General features: G+C 44.7%; 1 long non-coding RNA gene across 1 annotated transcript in view; it reads left to right on the forward strand.

Moving 5' to 3' along the window:
- Positions 1-3,058, forward strand: part of LOC144293477 (uncharacterized) — a 32,375-nt gene extending 29,317 nt beyond the window's left edge. The window contains exon 3 of the long non-coding RNA XR_013360702.1: positions 2,604-3,058. This is a non-coding gene — a long non-coding RNA (uncharacterized LOC144293477). The remainder of the gene's footprint in view (positions 1-2,603) is intronic.
- Positions 3,059-21,783: the final 18,725 nt, after the last annotated feature.

The following is a 21,783-nucleotide window of genomic DNA, read 5'->3' on the forward strand; positions in this document are numbered from 1 at the left end:
TCTTGGTTTCTGCTCAGGTCATGATCTTGGGGTCGTGAGATGGAGTTCCAAGTGGGGCTCTGTGCTCAGCGGGGTGGGGGGGGGCTGCTTCTCTCTCTCTGCCCCTCCCCCATGCATACACACTTTCCCTCTCTCTCTAAAATACATAAATAAATCTAAAAAAGAGAAAGGGATCTTTAGTCCACTTGAGTGCATGGACATATGGATGACTAAGGACCCAAAATTCTGTCTGTATCATGGCTGCAGTAATTTTAGTCTGAAAAAGTGTCGAGGCAGTTAACTCCCTGTTTTGGCTATTGCAAAACAAAACGAATATATGGCACCCAGAGGATACTTGATGCACATTCCTTTTATTGTGATTTTTGCCTAATATATTGGCCCCCTCAACTATCTGGCAGGGAGCACTCCTAAAGCCGCTGTGTCTCAACCACCATCACAGCAGAATGATCTAGAAAGGCCAAATATAGCCTTGTGCTGTTTCTGCACAGTAGACATTGTGTGATCATAATTGTAAAACAAGCAGGATTTTAAGTGGTCCAGCCTTCTGGGCTCATCCTCTTTTTGTGATCCAGGGTAACGGGCCGAGTCCCATCTCCCCTTCTGGGAGATCCAGGCCCTCCTCAGGATTTCCAGAGACTGTCTCGGAGGGCTAGTGGTCTCCAGCTCAGCTCACCGGGCTGGTCAGGCCCAGGTGGTGACAGCTTTTTTCCCGTCCATGTCACTGTCTGCTCTATACAGCCCCAGTTCCCTTATCCTTTGTGCCTTAGGCTCTGTTCTTGGCCTAAGCAGAGGAGTCGGGGCACAGCATAGCATAGGCAATAGCAGAAAGCCAAATGTCCTGTCCCGTCAGGATTACTGGCCATGTTCCCTTGAGGCCCTGGCGTGGCATTATCTTCCCGGGCTTGCTCTTCCTTGGGACCGGCTGTCTGCACAGCTCACTAGATCCTCCAACCCTCAAATTCTAGCCACTTCCTTACAGAACAGAGTTTAGCTCATTCTTCATTTTCCCCTTTCCTTCTCAGGCCATGCCCGGAGCTTGATGTTCCCAGGACCCCGGGGTCATGACCTGACCCAAAGGCAGATGCTCAACCACTGAGCAATCTAGGTGCCCCCACAGTTGTGGTTTTAAACAATATCACCCCCTGCTACATCATACACATCAGAGCTTGTCATTATATACTTATCCAAAACCCTAAAATGTACTAGAGTACATTTAGTACTCTAAATGTACTAACCCTAATGTAAAGGATGGGCTCTGGGTGATAATGATGTGTCCTTGTGGTTCCCCAACAAAGGTATCACTCAGGTGGGGGATGCTGATAATGGGGGCAGCTGTGTGTGTGAGGGGGGCAGGGGGTGGAGGAGAAATCTCTGTATGGTCTGCTCAAGTTTACTATGAACTTAAAACTGCTCTAAAAAAGGTGTCTATATTTGTTTGTTTGTTTTTTTTTTAAAGACCGCAAACAGAAAGTGGCCATACAATGTGTCCAAATAGGGATGGTGGCACCAGGGGAAAAGATGGCTGTCTGCTGGCATGCCCCTGTCTTCCAGCTGTCAGGAGAGAAGATAGAAGTGAGGTTGAATAGGGGCACCTGGGTGGCTCAGCGGTTGAGCGTCTGCCTTTGGCTCAGGGCATGACCCCGGGGTCCCAGGATCGAGTCCCACATGGGGCTCCCTGCCTGGAACCTGCTTCTCCCTCTGCCTGTGTCTCTGCCTCTCTCTCTGTATCTCTCATGAATAAATAAATAAAATATTTTTTTAAAAAAGAAGTGGGGCTGAATAATGAGGGGTGGATGGGATGGATGGGATTGGATGAGCGGGGGGTGACCACAGGGTGTTCACAGGGAGGAGAAGCAGCCTGAGCGAAGGCGTGGAGGTGCCACGACACCTGGTCCCCAGGACGGACAGGTGGGCAGGGGTGCAGGCTGGCGGGAAGAGCAGGGATCCTCACAGGCAGGAAGGAGAAGCGGAACGCCGGGCCCTGTGGAGACCCTGCCAATTGTTTTCTGGTAGCTTCTCCGAAGTGAGCGTGTTGATTGCGGTTCCCTGTGTATGAGACACTCAACAATGTAAACTGCTAGGATGCAGCTCTCTAATTAAGTCTATTTTCTTACAACATGTGTTTGTTTATTACAGAGAGCTGTGATAACACAAGGGAGTCGTGTCAACCTTGTCTCATGCACCAGCTGAACTCAGTGACACTAGCAGCTTGGATCCCGACAGACGGGGTGTTATTACTGAACCACCGGGGAGGCTGCCCAGGGCCGGACCACGCTGCTCCGAAGGCGCTTTGTTCGCCGCGTGGGGCAGCCTGACCTGAGTGAAGACAGCAAACACACCTCGAGTTGGAATCCCAGCCAGTGTCAGGGACCCCGTAGTTCTCAAACATCAGCCCGTGTCTCAGTCACCTGCAAGACTTGTTACAACATAGAGTTTTATAACCACCTACCCCCCAGAGACTCTGATTCAGTCGGTCTGGTGCAGGGACAGTGATTTTGCATTTCTAGTAAGTTCCTAAGTGGTTCCTAGCTGGTTGGGAGATCACACTTGGAGAACTGCGAACCTGCTCCAGAGCCTTGACTTCAAAAGCTCTTCCTTTCCAGGTCTTCTGTGCCTGAGGGACTTCAGAGATGGGGAGAAAAGTGAATGGAAGCCAAAAGATGGACACAACCCAAATGCCCATCGGCGGGCGAATGGATAAACAGAATGCGGTCTGTCCATACAGTGGAACACTAGTCAGCCACGAAAAGGAATGAGGTACTGACACACGCTACCACTTGGAGGACCCGTGGGCTACACGGTGCGTGATCCCAGTGATCTGGGCTGCCCAGAATAAGCAAATTTAAAGGTGGTTGCCAGGAGGTAGGAGGCAATGAGGAGCCACGGCTTATTGGGTTTCCATTTGGGATGATGCAAACGTTGTGGAACTGGACAGAGATGATAGTCGGACAACACTGTGAATGTGCTTACTGCAACCGAACGGTACACTTGAAAATGATGAAAAAGGTGAATTTTGTGTCATATGTATTTTATTGCAATAAAAAGTAAAAAGAGTTAATGGGGTGCTCTTCTAATTCAAATTTTGGGGTCAGTTCCAAGACTTCCAGGATACAGTCTGGAAGTTCAAAGGGCCTAAACCAGTGGTTGTCAGCCCTCATTCTGGGAAGAATCACCCAGGGGAGTTCTCCTAGCACTCCCTCATCTTACTTAGCTACCCGTAGACCAATGAAATCAGAATCCCTGGAGGTGAGGTCCAGGCACCCAAAGTGTTAAAATCTCACCGTCCTCCCCCAGACCATTGTCATGTACAACCAGGATTGAGAACACCAGCAGGCGGAAAACCTCCAGGCCCAAGGGGGTTGGCAGCCTATGTGCACCCCGGCTTCGGCTTCACCGTAGACAACGTCCAGCTTCTCCTGACGGCCACTTGCTTTGTAGCTCCTTCTAGACCTGGAGGGAGACACCATGCCCTACTGGTGTGCAAACTCAACAGTGAGTGCCTTGTACCCTACGTCCAATTTTCTCCCTCCACCTGAGGAGAGGGTCATGTTAAAAATGAGAATTCGTGATAACGGCCTCTTACATTCATAATACGCAGGTGGAGGAGGAAACCCTTTCTGTGTTCTCGTTCAGACTTTCTTTGATGCGCCGAGCTTTATCATGATATAAACATGCTCTAAGATAAAAACAGATAAGTTCATACAAAAATTCCTCACATTAAGTAAAATCATTTGGATTTTTTTCATGTTTCCATTCAGCCTTTCTTCGTAGGTAATATATTTTTATTCCACTATAATTATGGCATTGATACGATCTTATATTGTGCTTTTTCCCCCTCAGTGCCTTATCTTCTGCATTTGTCACGTTTCTATAGTTCTTTCTTATTGACACTTTAATGGCTACATAGAATTTTGTTGAGTAGCCTTACTATGATTTACTTTTATATTCCCCTATTGTTAAGCCTTTTGATTGCTTCTAAAGTTTCAATATTAGAAATTGTGCACAGTGACATTATTTCTGCATATAACTTTTAACTTCCTTTGGCTTACTTACTCAAAATGAAATTCCCATAAATGACTGGGTCAAGGGGCCCGAACATTTTAAGGCTCTTGAATGCACCATTAAGTTTGGTAAAGGACTCCATCATTTTACACTCCCTCCACGGGGGGGTGAGTGCATCATTTTCAACAATGTGCCTGCACCAAATTTCATCATTGGACAAAGCTTTACATAGTGTACAGCTATAATCTAATTTAATAGAAGTTAATAAGTCACTGGGTCCGACTCTGGGGCATGCATAACATTTCTTCTCCATCCCTTTCCTGGTGGCATCCCCAATCTTCTGTAAACTCCTGGAGGGCAGTTTACAAACCTTGTACATCATAGAAAATCAATGATTACTTTTTTGAAATGATGGCTAATTCAGGCAATCCTCTTCCTGATTATTCTTTGGTTTCTTAGTAGCAGTCTTTTTTTTAAAAAAATAAAGTAAATTATATTTTATTTCGCTTACATTGGTAGCCTCAGAGAGGTGTTTGCCGGAAAGCTGTACAAAGATTTTCACTGGGTGGGAAGCAGACACCCCCCCAACCACAAAAGGGAGGTGGCTACATCCTTGCTGTCTCCTCCAGCCCCCTCTGTGCTCCTGTCTCCTGACACCTAAAGAGCCAGCTCCGTATGAAGCCAGGGAAAGCTATTTGCAGAGTGTATGGGAAGAAAATGAACTCGGATAGGCCCCTCCTAAGCTATGGAACTCAGTTTGCACTCCCACAAGCACGAGAAGGTTTGTGCATGCCCAGCTATACTTGTATTTGGTCCCATCGATTGGGACAGAGCTATGTGATGAAAAACTGCTCAGTAATTCAGTAATGTAATAGTTCAGTAGTAGTAGTTACTGAAGTAGTTCAGTAATGTTTTTAAGTGACTATGTATGTATTTCACTGATTACAATAGTGTCTACGTAAAGTTCAAAAAGGGTTGTGAAAATGTGCAGGAGACCAACTTATACAGCTACGCACACAATGTTTGGCATACATTTGCATTCTCCAGTTCCTTAGGTGTCCTTCTTTGCCCAGCGTTGGGAAATGCTGCTCTGAGAACTGGCCAGTGTCTCAATACTATAACTGAGCGGTGCTTACTGGGTTAGGATGACTAGGGAAGTGCTTATCCTTGTAACTAGTAATTGATTAGTATTTAGTACTCTAACCTACACCCCCACCCCTACTCCGGGGCCTTGGAACTCCTCATTACTTTTTAATACTTATTAGAGAGAGAGAGAGAGAGAGAGAGAGAACATGAGTGAATGTACCAGCAGGGGGAGGGGCAGCAGGAGAGGGAGAGAGAATCTCAAGCAGACTCCCCACTGAGCATGGAGCCCCACATGGGGCTCCATCCCGTGACACTGAAACCATAATCTGAGACGAAATCAGGAGTTGGATACTTAACTGACTGGGCCACCCAGGTGGGTGCCCCCTCCTTACTTTATATCGATGGCTTATTTTAAAACATCCATTCCCTGCCCCCCATCCACCTTCTTCACATCGATGACAGCAACAAACAATTAATGGCATTTCTTAAATGTCCTGTTGCCTAAAATAACATCTTCTTCCAATTAAAGAGTAACAAAGTCAGCACCTCTTCTCTGCTCCCTTCATTAGCCATAGCATCTATTGTCGCATCTCCCTTTCTCTTCAGTTTTGTCTAAGACCTAGCTCACCTCTCAAAATGGAATACATCCTTACGATTCTTCTGGGGAGGGATTGTTTGTGATGATGGTTTTTAAAAAATATTTTTGAATTTTATTTATTTCTTCATGAGAGACACACAGAGAGAGGCAGAGACATAGGCAGAGGGAGAAGCAGGCTTCCGATGGGGAGCCCAATACAGGACTCGATCCCAGGACCCTAAGGATCACGACCTGAGCCAAAGGCAGACGCTCAACTATTGAGCCACCCAGGTGCCCCTGATGATGGTTTTCAAAGATTATGTATGCTGTCAGTTTGTAGGACATTGACATATACCTGAGTGTCCCCTTGTCAGAGGACAGCGGGGCCCCCACGGATCCTGGCCATCCTCCAGGACCCCATCCATCCTACAGTGACACTCCAGCCCTCGTGTATACTAGCTTCCCTCTTCAAACTTCAACTCAGCATATATCATATCACAGACTCTTAAACTCAAGGAAACATAGGTCATAATCCAGAGGTTTCTAGGCCTGGCTTTTCATCAGTCTCTTGGCAAACTTTCTTAAAATACATACTCTGGCCCCCTGCCCTATCCAGACTCGCCGGGATGCAGACATGGATCCTGCATGTGGAAAAGCTCTCTGTGTGCCTCCGACGATCAGCCTGGTTTCAGGACCACTAACCTAGCCCCACTCCCAGGGCCAGACTCCCTTGAATTTCATCCCTGGCAGGTGGTTGTGCAAGCTGCACTGCACGGCCCCCCAGTCCTGGCACACACACAGCTTTTCATAAGTGGTCCCAGCTGAAACAGTTCTTCCTCAGGTCGAATCGAAAGACATTTCCACCACAAATATTTCTACCTATTGATCTTGATGGTACCTTTCAGAGCAACACAGAAAAAGGTTTCTCCCATTTTTTCCCCCCAAGCACTTATAGATAGCTACTGTTTTCCTTCTCAAGATCTCTCTTCTCATCTCTGGGCATCCTGGGTGTTCTACCAATATGGTTAAAGTGAGTTTAGGTTTGTCTCTCGGATGATTTCTTATGAGAACTTGATGGAGTAGGTATCTTTCCAGGGTTAGGAGATGATGGAAGGCCAGTCAGGTTAAATATGAAACTAATCAGTAGCTGAATTGAAATTTGAACCATTGGTTTGGCCCCAGATGTTGCACTCTTAACTAACAGGTTATGCCCCCTGTTTTTGTTTTCTTTATTTTAAGGTGCAAATAGAGGCCAAGTTGTTCTACTGCCCGCAGGGAGCCACACTCTCAAATTTGCAAAGTCGTAGTAAGCCCCACTAAGAGCTGGGTGTTAGGTTCAGAGCAGACGGTAACTCTCTGGTTCCTTTGCTCTGGCCTCTGACTGCCTCGTGAGTGTGGAGGAACGAGGAGGTCTTTGCTCACTTTGCCCTTTGTGGCAAACCTTTGGGTTTTGTTCTGCTTTGTTTTCATAAACTGTTCTCTCTTCGAAGAGAGACTTCATATCTATCTCCAGTACTTTTTTTGTTAGTTGTGACTATCATCCCCACTTACGTAGATCCTGTAGCTTTTCAATGTGATAGCCCATTAAACAAACTAGCTCAATGTCATTCTCATATTTTGATAACCATAACGTCTCTTTTTGTCCAAATCACTGATAAAAGTTTTGTTGAAGATGAGACCAAGGACAGAGTCTTTGAGCACTTGCAGGGGGATTAATCAATCGTTTAATTAATCAATTAATTCTTATTCTCGGGCTACAGTTATCCAAGCAAAGGTAAAGACCCCTAATTGGCCATTTGGTCTTGTCTATGAGGACAAGGGAAATTTGGTCGAATGCCTTTCTGTCCACAACATTTTCCCAATTAATTAATCTAATAAGCCTATCTAAGAAAAATATTTAATTCTGTTCTTAGTAAACCCTATGTGAGCTCCCCTTTAAGGTTCACAAAATATCTCTTCTAGAATTTGGTCTAGAGTTCTGCTGTGGACTGATAGCAATTTACTTTTTTGTTGGGCTCTGAGTGACTCTGAAAAGGGCTGGCCGGGTTCAGTGGAGACAGGGTGATGAATGAAGGCAGCTTCAGCGACAAGGTGGGTGGTTGGTGCATAAGTCAGACTGGTTAATTAGGGTGGAGACTTGACTAGAGGTCAGTGGGGTGAGCCAAAGGATCCACCCTACGGGGTATATCATGGGGCCAGGAAAGATCAAGAACGAAACAAAAGCAGATGTTCCTTCAGGGAGCAAACCAGTGGAGCAGGGGAAGACTGGAGGCTGTTGTTTGAAACGAAGAAACCAAGAAAGCCCAAGGGTCAGAGGGGGAGGCTGAGATGAGTTAAGAGTGAGGATGGGGGGCAGCCCCGGTGGCTCAGCGGTTTAGCGCCGCCTTCAGCCACGGCCTGATCCTGGAGACTCGGGATCTAGTCCCATGTTGGGCTCCCTGCATGGAGCCTCTTCTCCCTCTGCCTCTGTCTCTGCCTCTCTTTCTCTGTGTCTCTCATGAATAAATAAATAAAATCTTAAAAAAAAAAAAGAGTGAGGATAGGTCTTATAATGGGACAACTTCATTCCCTGTCTCAACAAATCACACCAACCACCCAGCTGTCCAAACCAGAAATTTGGGGATTCTCATAGAGCACCCTTGCTTCCTCAGATTTGCTGTGGCCATTTTAATCACCAAGCCCTATTCTTTCTACCTCTAATATTTCCCAAAACTGCCTGTTTCTCTCCAGTGCTCTGTCCTCACCCTGGCCACTGTCATCTCATTCTGGTTTTGTGTTTTGTTTTTTGAAGTAATCTCCACCCCCAGTGTGGGGCTGGAACTCATGGCCTCAAGATTAGGAGCTGTGTGCTCCACTGACTGAGCCAACCAGGTGCCACTGTCATCTGGCTCTTGAATCACAATGCAGCCACCTCATTGATCCTCTTGCCTCCAGATTCAGCTTCTCATTCAGTCTTCACACTGGATTCACTCTTTATTTTGAAACACAAACTTGATCATATCTTGTCCCTTGCTTAAAAAGGCTTTGGTGGTTTTCCTATGATCTTCAGAATAAAACCAAGCCCTTGGGCATGAAATGACTGCTCCTCCTTAGGAATGTCTCACTTCCCACTCCCTCCCATCTTATTTTGGCCGCCTGGGGCTCTGGTGGTTTGTGTGCTGGGTGGTCATTTCACAGATGCTCCTTTTTATGTTACTGAATATATTGCACCTGCTGCCAGAAATACCTGTCCCAACCTTACCCCTTTCCCCCTGACTAGCTGCTAGCCCACTAGGCATGTCTCCCCTGCCTCCCACCTGTTCCCTTTCTCCATCATAAAGAAAGTGACCCTCTCTAAGTGCCCTTATCTTATTTCTTTCACAGGATATAATTGATTTATTTGCTTGCCTCTCCTCTGGAGTGTGAGCTTCTTGTGGGCCAGAAAAGATCTTGGAATCCCTTGGAATCCCTTAGCATATTGAGATAAAAAATATTTATAGAATCCAGGTGTTCATTTATTCAATATTAATGAGAGAACAGTCCCTTTTAAAGGCCAGCCCTCTAAATGATCTCTGTCCTGAGACATTATGTCTCTCTACCCAAGCTCAGTCTATCGGATCACGATACTTGCTGGTAACAGAGGGCATTATTATTTAGAGGTTATGTATGTCGGAGGTGGAATACCAGGTCACATTTCCTAGTTCACCAAGAACTGAAACTTTTTTGGAATCCTTTCATATCCTTTACCAGGAGAGAAGGCAGCCAGGTGCTATGGTCGTGAAATGGAATCAAGTTTGGTTGCCAAGAGGAGAGTATGATGAAGAAGAGGATGGATTTGAGGGCTAAGGAGGGGGTCTCTGGCCCCAGTCCCCCAGAGTCGATGACCTAAGCAATGGGAAATAGCACTAGAGAAGGGTTACTTATCTTCTTAGAGTTTGGGGTAAGTAGTAGAATTGGCAAATTTAGGGCATTTTGGTGAGTGTCTATACTAGGTTTCTAACATGGTGAATTTCTCCAGAGAGACAGTTTGTTCAACTGAATCTCATAGACAGACATGATCTAGAGTAAGATTATGTATAAATTGGCCTGTCAATGGGACATTTGTCCTGGTAGTTATTTTTATCATGATTGCGTTAAGGGATCTGGGGGCTGGCAGGAACTGGCGTAAATGTACCAGAACAAATGGGTATTAGAGGGGAAATTTAACTGTGAGGAGACATGATAGCTTGGTGATCGTGGTAGTAGAGCATGGAGAAAAAGTCATCTTTAATTTCTGCTTTGCAAAAGTTGGAGTATAAACTGAGGCTACAATTTGGAGGCAACTCACTTGGGAGAATTCATGAAAATGAAACATGTTTCAAAAACAGATCTGGACAGTTATAGCCACCATGGGTTTCTTGTAGGCCTGATAGAAAATTTGCTATGTTAGCAGGTGCATTGGCCAATATGATGAATAGCAGTGAAAGGTTCCACCCTGGGGAACTCAAGATAACCCCAGTTATACCCACGCCTAGTTATTGGGTTAAGTTACTGAGAATGTGGCAGAGACTAAATGAAGAGTTGGCCCAAGAGCACTCCTTGAATATGTCCATTTTTTGTTGGCATCTCCTTCTAGAACCACTAGAAGTTCCAATTTATAAAATGTAATGGTGGTGCCAATGGAGAATACACAACCACGGTGTCTGGGTGTTAGAAAGTGTGCTCTGTGGGTATCTGGGTGGCTCAGTAGATTATGATCCTGGGGCCCTGGGACGGAGCCCCCATGTCAGGCTCCTTGCTCAGTGGGGAGTCTGCTTCTCCCTCTCCCTCCACCTCTCCCTCTGCTCATGCTCTCTCTCACTTTCACTTGCTCTCTCTCAAGTAAATAAGTAAAATTTAAAAGAAAAGAAAAGAAAAGAAAAGAAAGAAAAGAAAAGAAAAAAGAAAGTGTACTCTGCAGTTGCCTCAGTGGCCAAACAGTGGCTACGGTCTGGGCCTTTTGCTACTGCTCTCTGCTGACAAATGCAAAGACAGCAAGGCTGAGCTGTGGCAAATTACTGAGCATTCTTGTGCATTGAGCCTGCTGTCTTGAACTGGCCAGGTTCTCTGGGCCAGAACAGAAAACCTATGGTTCTGGATGCTCAGGAAGCTGTGTGTGTTGATGCTGAAACAGAAGATTTGATGCTTGGTCTCAGCTTCTTAGACTCTGGAAATGCTTGGGTTTACAGTGGTCCACGCAAGGTATGATAGAGTGCCTGATTCCTATCCCTCTAGTTGGGATCTACAGGATCCAAATATGACCTTGATGGCCAAGTTCTCCTTTTCCCCAGGTGGTCTAGGTCTGCCCTCTCTAATGTGGTAGCCAGTAGCCAGATTTATATTAAATTGAAATGGATTAATCAAAATTAAAAATTCAGTTGCTTGGGATCCCTGGGTGGCGCAGCAGTTTAGCGCCTGCCTTTGGCCCAGGGCGCGATCCTGGAGACCCGGGATCGAATCCCACGTCGGGCTCCCGGTGCATGGAGCCTGCTTCTCCCTCTGCCTGTGTCTCTGCCTCTCTCTCTCTCTCTCACTGTGTGCCTATCATAAATAAATAAAATAAAATAAAATAATTTAAAAATTCAGTTGCTTAGTCACACTAGCCTCATTTTACATGCTGGTAGCGCTGTATTTATCAGTGCTGATTACAGAACATTTTCATCTTTGAAGAAAGTTCTATTGGACAGCACTGGTTTAGATCCCTTTGAAGGAGAAGAATTTGTAGAAAGTTGTGCTCTTTCAGGGTCACCATGCTGGTGATTTTTAGACTAGGTAAGGATAGGAGATAGTGAAGGGGTTCTCCTCCCAGGAAAGGTTGCAGTGAGTCAGAACAGAAGTAATTCATTTCTTCAGGTCTTTAAAGATCCAGTGGAGGAGCACCTGCCTTTGGCTCAAGTCATGATCCCAGGGTCCTGGGACTGAGCTCCCTGCTTAGTGGGGAGTCTGCTTCTCCCTCTCCCTCTGTGTGCGTGTGCTCTCTCTCTCTCAAATAAATAAATAAATCTTAAAAAAAAATAAAGATCTAGTGGATAATTCCTCAAAGGTATAGAGGTAGTGTTTTTTTGTGGGAGGTTCTCAAAATATAAACATTGATCATCTTGGAGACAAGTGGGCAAGAGATGGGGTCGATCCATCTGGATGCCATAATGAAGTTGATACAACCCAGAAATTTGATTTCTACCAGTTAAAAAAAAAGTACTTCTATGGTTTTGTATTTAACCTATAAGTCCAGAGGCATGTCAGGGCCTTTTAGGTTAAGAGGTGAGAAACTAATATATACTGGAATCTTTTCCCTAAAAGACCATGCACTATTCTTCCCTGGGTGATAGTCCTCCCTCATGTTGTGGGCCTCAACAAATACTCCTTGGCAAATAATTGGTTCTGTCATGCTATTATGTTTAATAAATGAAAGATGGCTCTTCCCTTAAAAAGTGGAGTTAGATGATACCAATCCCATAAACTCTAATTCACAAACTCAGGGATTATGAGAGGCACTAAAAGTATGGATGACATTAAGATCACTTTTTATTTTTGTGGTAAACAGAATAGCGGCCCCCAAAGATATCCATGTCCAATCCCCAGAATCTGTGAATATGTTACTTTACATGGGAAAGCCAGCTTTGCAGATGTGATCAAGTTAGGGATTTTGAGATGGGGTGATTTTCCTGGATTACCCAGGTGGGTTCAATGTCATCACACGAGTCTTTAAAAGAGGAGAGCCTTTCCAAGTTGTGGCCCGTAAAGAAGTGTGAGCAACACAAGAAGGATCAGAGAGTTGTAACATTGCTGGCTTTGAAGACAGAGGAAGGCGCATGCGCCAGGGAATGCATGTGAGTGGTCTTCAGAAGCTGGAGAAGGCGAGGAAACAGATTTTCTCATAGAGCCCCTGGGAAAAATAGAGCCCTGCCCACCTTGATTGTAGACTTCTGATCTACTGAATTCCAAGATAATAGCTTGTGTTGTTGAACTTGCTACATTTGTGGTAATTGTTAATAGTGGTAGTAGGAAACTAATTCATTTTTTATGGAGTGGAAGATTATTAAATAACTTATTTTGAAAAATATGACTGTTAAAAAGACAGAATATTCATGTTCCCTAATTAGTGCATTCTTAGCTTGTAACAATTCTGTGTGAAGCCAAATTATAATAAAATCATTGCTTGGTGAGCACAGAAAACTTGCTTAGTGATTAGACTGAGCCCAGAGGCTATTATGTCTGCTTCTACCCTTTGCTTATCCGAGGTATAAGGCCTCTGAAAGTGTAATCCGGTAGAGAACGTGTCTGCCAAGAACTGGCCTGGTGAATTGGGCAGCAGCCATGCGTGACTGTGGCATTGAAAACCTTCTACCCGTTTCATAGCCTTAGCTCCCTGGTGTTATTTTTTTTTCACAATGATGACCAAAGAAGATAGATGGAAAGACTTGATTTTGATGAACTCTTTGTGGGGGCAATGGGTGGGTCCCATGGGATTTGTATCCCAGTGAACACCAGTGCGAGCCTGGTTGTAGTGTTCATCATGGGCAATGAAGTCAGGATCACAGCTTTGGAGGACTAAACATGTTTCAGTTCTCAAACAGAAAATAATTAATGGAATTGACATTCATTGTTAGCCTTGGCTCAGATGAGAATACCCTTGAGCCTTCTAGGCTCTCCAAGTTCCCTCAGTAGACCATGGCCACAACTTAGGGAGATGGAGCTTAGCTAATGATCCCTTATTTTACTATGGCATAACACCTGCTTGACTTCCAGAAGACATCGCTTCACTTTTGTAGAGAAAGGATGTGATAGCTGCCGTGAGGGAGTCAGGAATTCGGCCCACCAATTCTAACTCCTACTGGCTGGCCGACCATTTGCCTGCTTTCCCCCCCCCTATAATAACAGCTTTATTATGAACTTGACTTCACATACAAAGTTAGAATGGCAATTATATTTAAAATGAACTCATTAGAAAGTTGAAATATCGTATTATAATTATGCACTCTCCAAAATTCCAGAAGGTATTTAAACAGGTAACAGATACTGCTACCCATCTTTGGGCAGATAGAATAACAGCATTACTGAAAACTGGCTCCTAGACAAGTATGGACCATCTGCTGCTGTGTCTTAGGAAAGAGACGAGGTCATGATACAGGCGTCATTGGTGCAGTAATTCATGGGTAGTTGTTCCTTATAACAATGCAAAATTGGGCTCACTTCTTTTTTTCTTTTACTCTGCAAGGCAGCTGGTGACTGTTGTCCTTCTTCTGTTCCTTGAGAGCTACCACTCAGAGTATTGACATTATAGCCATTTATTAAAAAAAAAAAGATGAGAATGAATATAAGCTTCTTCACAAAGCAAAGCACCTCAAATTCATAGATGGTGTCCAATGTTGGTCTCTAACTGATGTTGGATAATATGACATCACTTCTGGGATTGATGAAGACTTGGTCTCCTTTAGCTGTGGCAGAGGGGGCCATGAGTTCTTCCCTTTCATGGATGAATCTGCTATAACTGGGGCTTGAACCAGGATGGGGCCCTGATTCCTGCTGTGGGGCTGGGCTGGGCAAGGTACAGCTGGGTATACAGGTGAGAGTAAGGGCAGGATCAAGGCTAGAGATAGGAGTGGTGCTGGTTAAGGAGCTGGCTAGCTTAGAATGAGTTGGCAAGCATTTGGTCAGCAGGGCTGGGAATTAAGACTGAGGACTGGACTGAGGGTAGGTAAGGGGTGGGAGCAGCAACACAGTTGGGATGAGGGGAGAAGCATGCAAACAAAGCTAGGCTGAGAAAGGTCTGAGATGGAGCTAAAGCTGGCTAAGTAAGTACACAGCAGGCGCTTGGGAGGTGGCAGCAGGAGGCAGCAGGGTGCCGTGGTCAAGAGCATGGGTTTTTGTGGCACCTGGGTGGCTCAGTGACTGAGTGTCTGCCTTTGGCTCAGGTCATAATCCCAGGGTCCTGGGATCAATTCTCATATTGGGTTCCCCATGCGGAGCCTGCTTCTCCCTCTGCCCATGTCTCTGCCTCTCTCATGAATAAATAAAATCTTTAAAAAAGGGGAGCATGGGTTTTTCATTTACATGGAAGACTTGAGTTTAATCCTGTCCTGCCAGTTACTGGCAATGTGATTTGGGTCAACTTACTTAAATCTGTCCCAGTTAAATCACCTCTAAAATTAGAATAATCATATGTATCCTGCTGGTGATTTTAAGAATTAGAAATAATGCAGGACACCTGGGTGGCTCAGTTGGTTAAGCACCTGACTCTTGGTTTTGGCTCAGGGTTGTGAGATCAAGCCCCATGTTGGGCTCTGTGCTGGGCATGGAGCCTGCTTGGGATTCTCTCTCCCTCTTCTTCCCCTCCTCCCCCCTCCCCTCATCTCTAAAAGAAAAAAAAAAGAATTAGAAATGATGCATATGAAGTCCCTTACCCACTATTTCTTCAACTGGGTTCATGGTTGTACTTTCAGGAATCCAAATATCCTGTACAAAATTTTTATTCTCTATTCTTAATTTATTTTTTTATTTTTTATTTATTTATTTAAAATTTGTATTTATTTATGATAGTCACACAGAGAGAGAGAGAGAGAGAGAGGCAGAGACATAGGCAGAGGGAGAAGCAGGCTCCATGCACCGGGAGCCCGACGTGGGATTCGATCCCGGGTCTCCAGGATCGTGCCCTGGGCCAAAGGCAGGCGCCAAACCGCTGCGCCACCCAGGGATCCCATTTATTTTTTAAACATAGACTATTTTTTAGAGGACTTTTAGGTTTAGAGCAAATTGAGCAGAAAACAAAGTTCCCATATACCCCCTGCCCCACACATGCATGGCTTCCCCCACTACCAACACCCCTCACCACAGTGGTACATTTGTTACAGTCAACGAACCTACACTGACACATCATTATCATCCAAAGTCCATAGTTTACATAGCAGCTCACTCTTGGTGGTGTGCCTTCTACGGGTTTGGATGAGCATCCAGTGACATGTATCCACCACTGAAGTATCACAGAGTAATTGCACTCCCCTAAAAGTGCACTGTGCTCTTTCTTTTTTTAAAAAAATATTTTATTTATTCATGAGAGACACAGAGACAGAGAGGCAGAGACACAAGCAGAGGGAGAAGCAGGCTCAAGCAGGGAGCCTGACTTGGGACTCGATCCCGGGTCTCCAGGATCAGGACCTGGGCCGAAGGTGGTGCTAAACTGCTGAGCTACCCAGGCTGCCCCACTGTGCTCTTTCTCTTTCCCCCTTCTTTCCTCGTCTCAACCCCTGGGAACCATAAATCTTTTTAGTGTCTCCATAGTTTTGCCCTTTCCAGAATGTCATGTAGTTGGAATCATGTAGTATCTAGTCTCTTCAGATTAAGCTCTTTTACTTAGTAATATGCATTTAAGATTCCTCCATTTCTTTTCGTGTCTTGATAGCTCATTTCATTTTCATGCTGAATAATATTCTGTTGTCTGGCTGTATGTGTCCACTTATTAGCTCTTAACTTTCAACCCAGTGCTTTTCAGACAGGGATCTTTGGATCTCTGTGTGGGCTAAGTGCATATTCTTGAGGACTCAAGAGTTTAGAATTTGAGAAACTCTAGCCTAGCATGTAGTAGGTACTCAATAAATGTAAATAATTAATGACAGGATTATTACTCGTATGAGAGAAGCCAAAGGTATAGTGGAGCAGGGCTGGGCCAAGACCTGCATTCATAAGCTTTATCCCGGCAAGGGGAGTCTTGTCAATTGGATTTGTAGCCAGACCTGCTTCCTGGTGGGCAGGGCGGGTTTGGGCCCCCTGGACAGCTGCCTCGGGCTGCCCAGTCTTCAAGGGGCGCATCCCTGGGGCACATGCTGGACACTGCCATGACATGACAGTTTCTGACAGCCCTAGTTTTGAAACTTGGAGCATTTTTTCCTCTTGGGTTTTCTGGCGGTGTTCCCTCAGACCATGATTTTCAGAGATTACAACGTGATTCCTCAGTGACCTCTGGGAGGACTTCCAGTTCCCTGGACTATAATTCATGAGGCTCGAAGACCTGAACTCATTTAGAGCTGCTCGGGGCTCATGTCCCCATCCATCTTCGGCTCCTGTTCCCTCTCCCCAAGGTGTGTTGTTTTACTGATGTTTAGATTCTACTTCAACATGGCAGGAACAGAAGTGCCAGCGTGGCTGGGCAGGACCATCATCTGTTCCTTATCTACTTGGAGCCCAGCCCTTTCTTGTCCATCCTCTTGTCCCGAACACAATTTTATGAGGTCCATTTTTTGCTCTGAGGCTGGGGCTATAAAGCACCACAGCCTCTTCTGCTCCTGTCCTTCTTCTGTATATCTCTCCCTATGCCCTCCCTGAAATGTCCCCTGGACTGACACAGAGGAGTGTCTAGGTACCCTCTGTTCATTAGGATTATGCCTTGTTATAGTTCAGAATTTAATTTTTTAGAGCCTTCGATATTTCAAGTCATAGTTCCTCTTTGTGTTGGGGTTATCAACCCTGGCTGTCCATTGGAAGAAGTCAAGCAACCTTTCAAAGGCCCCAATGCTTGGCCCCAACCCAGACCAACTGAACCACATCTCTCAGACAGGGCCCAAGCATGGGTATTTTTATTTTAAGTTTTCCCAGATAATTATAAAAGAAAAAAGGGTATAAAATGGACTTTGTCAAAATTTAAAACCACTCATCAAAAGAGACCATTGAGGAAAAGAAGGAATAAGTCACAGACTGGGAGAAAATATTTGCCACCCATATATCTGAGAAAGAACTTGTACCCAATACATCTTAGCAATTTCTATAATTCAGTAAAAAGACAACCAGCCCCACTAAAAAACTGGCCAAAACCTTGAGTAGGCACTTTACAAAGGAAAATATGTAAGTGGCCAATCAGCATGTGAAAATGTGTTCAATACCATTGAACGTCAGAGAAAGGCAAAGTAAAACCAAAGTGAGATGCCCACTAATGGTTCAAATAAAATAAAAACCCAACAGCATGAGGATGGAAGGCGCTAGAACTCTCATAAGCTTCTGCTAGGGGACCAGAATGGTGTGACCACTTGGACGTTGGTCTGGCACTTTCTCACAAAGTGAAACATACACCTGCCTAATGACAAAAACACTGCATCCAGGGGATACCAAAGCACACGTACTCGCAAAGACTTCACAGCTACGTTAATGACAGCCCTGAACTGGAAACAATGTGGATGCCCCCTCGACTTGAGACAGAATGAACCAACTGTGGAATGTCCATATAGTAAGACACCACTGTTACGGAAAAGGGGTCCTCATTCACCTGACACCATGGATGGACCTCAAAAACGTGACGCCGGGTGAAAGAAGCCACACACAAAAGAGGACCTACCCTGTGATTCCACCTGTATGAATGAAGTTCAAGAATAGTCAAAACCAAGATACGGAGAAGAGACTCAGAACAGATGTTGCCTTGCGGAGGCACAGCCTGTGAGTGCATGGGAAGTACGTGAGAGATCTTTCTGGGGTGACAGATACGTCCTAAATCTTGATTGCATGGTGGGTGACAAAGCATACGCATTTATCTAAACTCATATGCAGTGTGGGGTATTAAATGCTGTACATTTCCTATCTATAAATTCAGTTTATTTAAATTACACCCAACCAAGGAAATTCAATGAATAAATATTCCCCAGATGATTCTGCTGCTCAGGAAGGGTTGAGAGTCACTGCTCGGAGGCCTCGTACTGAGGAACCTCAGAGGACGTGAGCCTCTGACCGGAGATGTCTCTCATTTCTAGCACATCCATCCACTACACTTCATTGTTGGCTCAAATGGAACGGAAAATGGGCCTCCTTGCTGAGAGAGAGGGACCCGTCGGTAAAATCACAGGAAAGGTGACCACCTGCTCTTTGTGTGGGTGACCAAGACTTATAACAGATGTCTGGGGAGTTGAGGCCCTCTGGCCTTGCTCTGTCTTTATGCAAATGTTCATATTATGTTTTGGGAAAGTGTCTTTCATGCACTTTGTTGGATGAACATCTTTCCCCTCCGAGACTCACTGACTTTGATATAGCTGAATGTGTTCTTAGCTAAACTTAAGTTCTGGGGCACCTGGGTGGCTCAGTCGGTTAAGCATCTGACTTCTTTTCAGGTCATGATGTCGGGGTCCTGGGATCAAGCCCCGTGTGGGGCTCTGAGCTTCAGGGAGCCTGCTTCTTCCTCTGCCCCTCTCCTTGCTCATGCTCTCTCTCTGTTTCTCAAAGAAATGAATAAAATCTTTAAAAAATTTAAGTTCTGTGTCTTTTTTTTTGTTAGGTACACTTCTTTAGAATAAAACATGCTTTTTAATAATGACTATTTCCATTCAAAACTCTTTCCCATCAAAATCCCAGGGTCTCTAGGAGGATATTCTCACCATGGTGTGCTAGATTTTCAGGCTACTTAATGCCCAGCTCCTGCATCTTGCCATATTTTCTGATCTCTGGAAAATGCTGAGATCTGATTTAGGATCTTTTTGAACTTGTATCAAACAGCTGTGAGCAATACAGAAGTAATATATCATCTACTTAGCGGCCTTAACTACCCAGGATCCTGCTAATAATTAAAAAGTAAACCACAAGGAGGCTCAGAAGATTAAAAAAAAAAAAAAAAAGAGGTGGCACAAATTCCATACACTTTACTCAGGGGTGAGCCCTTTGGATTCTTTCTCATAGCCAATTTACCCTTACCTGAGACACAGGTGTAAAAGTCTCCGCAGCCTGGTTAGAAGCGCCACGTCAGAAGCCTAACAGAGGTCATTGACAGCTGTGAAAAGGTACAGCTGATGGGAGAGAAGATCGTCTTCCACTTTCATCTTATCCTGTTAAAGCAAAAAAGAGAACAATCTAGTGACCATTTGGCTTAGGAGCACATGTGTAAAATAATTCCCAAATCTCCAGAGGCATGACCGTGTTTGAGTTCAACACAAAATTGTCCTCGATGACCTTTGAGTCAGCAAGAAAAGGCTGAGTGTTCCCTGCACTTCTCTCCTTCAGGAGGCAGAGGAGTGTGTGTTAGAAACACAGAAGTTCCTGCCAAACCAGGTGGAAATAAACGTCTTGACAGTTCCAGTGAACAAATTTCAGTGCCGCAAACCTGGCCTGTCCCAGGGTGGCACCCTCCCTTGGCAGCTCTGATGTGATGACGTCGCACCTCCCAGGTGGGTGCAGAGGCAGGACGGGCTGACCCTGCTCTTAACCGGCCCTAACCACTCTGAACATCAGCTGGGGGAGTCCCCTCCCTGAAACTGCAGCCCCCAGGTATGGCTCTGAGCCTCTGATCTGCGCTTCTCAATGTTTACTCAGCACCTGTGGCCTTTCTTCCCCGCTGCCTCCCCCACCAGACCTCCCCTGTCCCCTCCTCCCTCCAAATCCACAAGATTATCTCTCCTTATCTCTGGGCGGACTCCTTAGTCTACAAATCCGTCTGAGGCTCATCTGTTAATCCCATGAATCTGAGAGAAAAATAAGTGATGCCTACAGAAGTTCTACAGATAAAATGATAATGAAGCGTGGACTTTTTAAAATTAAGTTTTAAATTTTAACTCCAGGAGAGTTGACATACAGCGGTATATTAGTTGCAGGTGTACCATAGAGTGATTCAACAATTCTGTGTGTTACTCCATGCTCATCATGGTGTATGAATTTGTTTTTAAATAATCCATCAGGAGGGGCACCTGGGGGGCTCAGTAGTTGAGCGTCTGCCTTTGGCTCAGGGCGTGATCCTGGGCTCCTGGAATCATAAATAAATAAATAAAATCTTAAAAAATAATCCATCAGGAGTAAGGAAAGGAAAGGCAAAGATGAAACAAGATGAAACAAGATGGCTTTCGATACCGCTGGAGTTGGGCGTCATGGTAGCATGTCATACCATGTGCTCTCTTAGTGTACGTTAGGAAATGCCCATCAAAAGACGTACAGAAGGAAATATGTGATGGCACACAACCTAATTTTAAGTTCTTGTTCTCATTTTCAGGTGATCCCAGAGAGGGGGCACATATTCACTTTACCATTAGCCTAAGATCATTCAAAAGTTTTTCCTTAATAACTTCATTCAGGAAGCAAAATGTTAGAATTATTTTTAAAAGAATCTGGTCATAATTATAACAATTAAAAAATTTTTTTATTATGGACACTTTCAACTATACAAATATTTGGCTAATATAAGGAATCCTTGTACCATCACCCAGCCTCAGTGGATGTTCATATGTGGCCAGGCTTCCCCCCACTCCACATTACATTAAAACAGGTTCACGGCATCATATTGTTTTCATCTGTAAATAAGTCAGTAGTATCTCTAAGAGATAAGACCCGTCTTTCCCTTTTTAAACATAATCACAATGCCACTGTCACATCTAAAAAAAAACAATTTTTTAAATATAAAATATCCAGGAAATGCTCAGATTTCCCTGATTATCTCGTGATTTTTAAAAAATATTTTATTTATTTATTCATGAGAGAGAGAGAGAGAGGCAGGCAGAGACACAGGCAGAGGGAGAAGCAGGCTGCATGGAGGGAGCCTGACGTGGGACTCAATCCCGGGTCTCCAGGGTCACACCCTGGGCCAAAGGTGGTGCTAAACCGCTGAGCCAACCAGGCTGCCCTCGTGATTTCTTTTTATTCATAGTTTGTGCAAATCAGGATCCAAATAAGATCCACACATTGTATTCAGTTGAAATATCTTGTCCTTTCAAATCTATAGACTTTTTTTTGCCCTCATTTTTTCCCCTTTGGTATGTATGTATGTATGTATGTATTTATGTATTTATGTATTTATTTATGGATTTTATTTATTCATTTGAGAGAGAGAGAGAGAGAAAGAGCAAGCATGTTAACAGGGGGAGGGCAGAGAGAGAGAGGGAGAGAGAGAATCCCAAGCAGACTCTGCTTTGATGTGGAGCCTGATGCAGGGCTTGATCTCATGACACTGAGATCATGACTGTGCTGATATCAAGAGTTGGAGGCGTAAGTGACCGAACCACCCAGGCGCCTCTACTTTGACATTTATTTATTGGAGAAATTGGGCTACTTGTCTTGTGGAATTTTCAACATTCTGGATTTTTTGTCTGCATCCTCATGGTATTGTTTATCATGTTCCTCTATTACCTATAATTCCAGTGAACTGATACCTGGAGGCTTGTCGTCATTAT

This window comes from Canis aureus, chromosome 21, assembly GCF_053574225.1.
Source record: "Canis aureus isolate CA01 chromosome 21, VMU_Caureus_v.1.0, whole genome shotgun sequence".
In the NCBI taxonomy this organism is placed as follows: domain Eukaryota; kingdom Metazoa; phylum Chordata; class Mammalia; order Carnivora; family Canidae; genus Canis; species Canis aureus.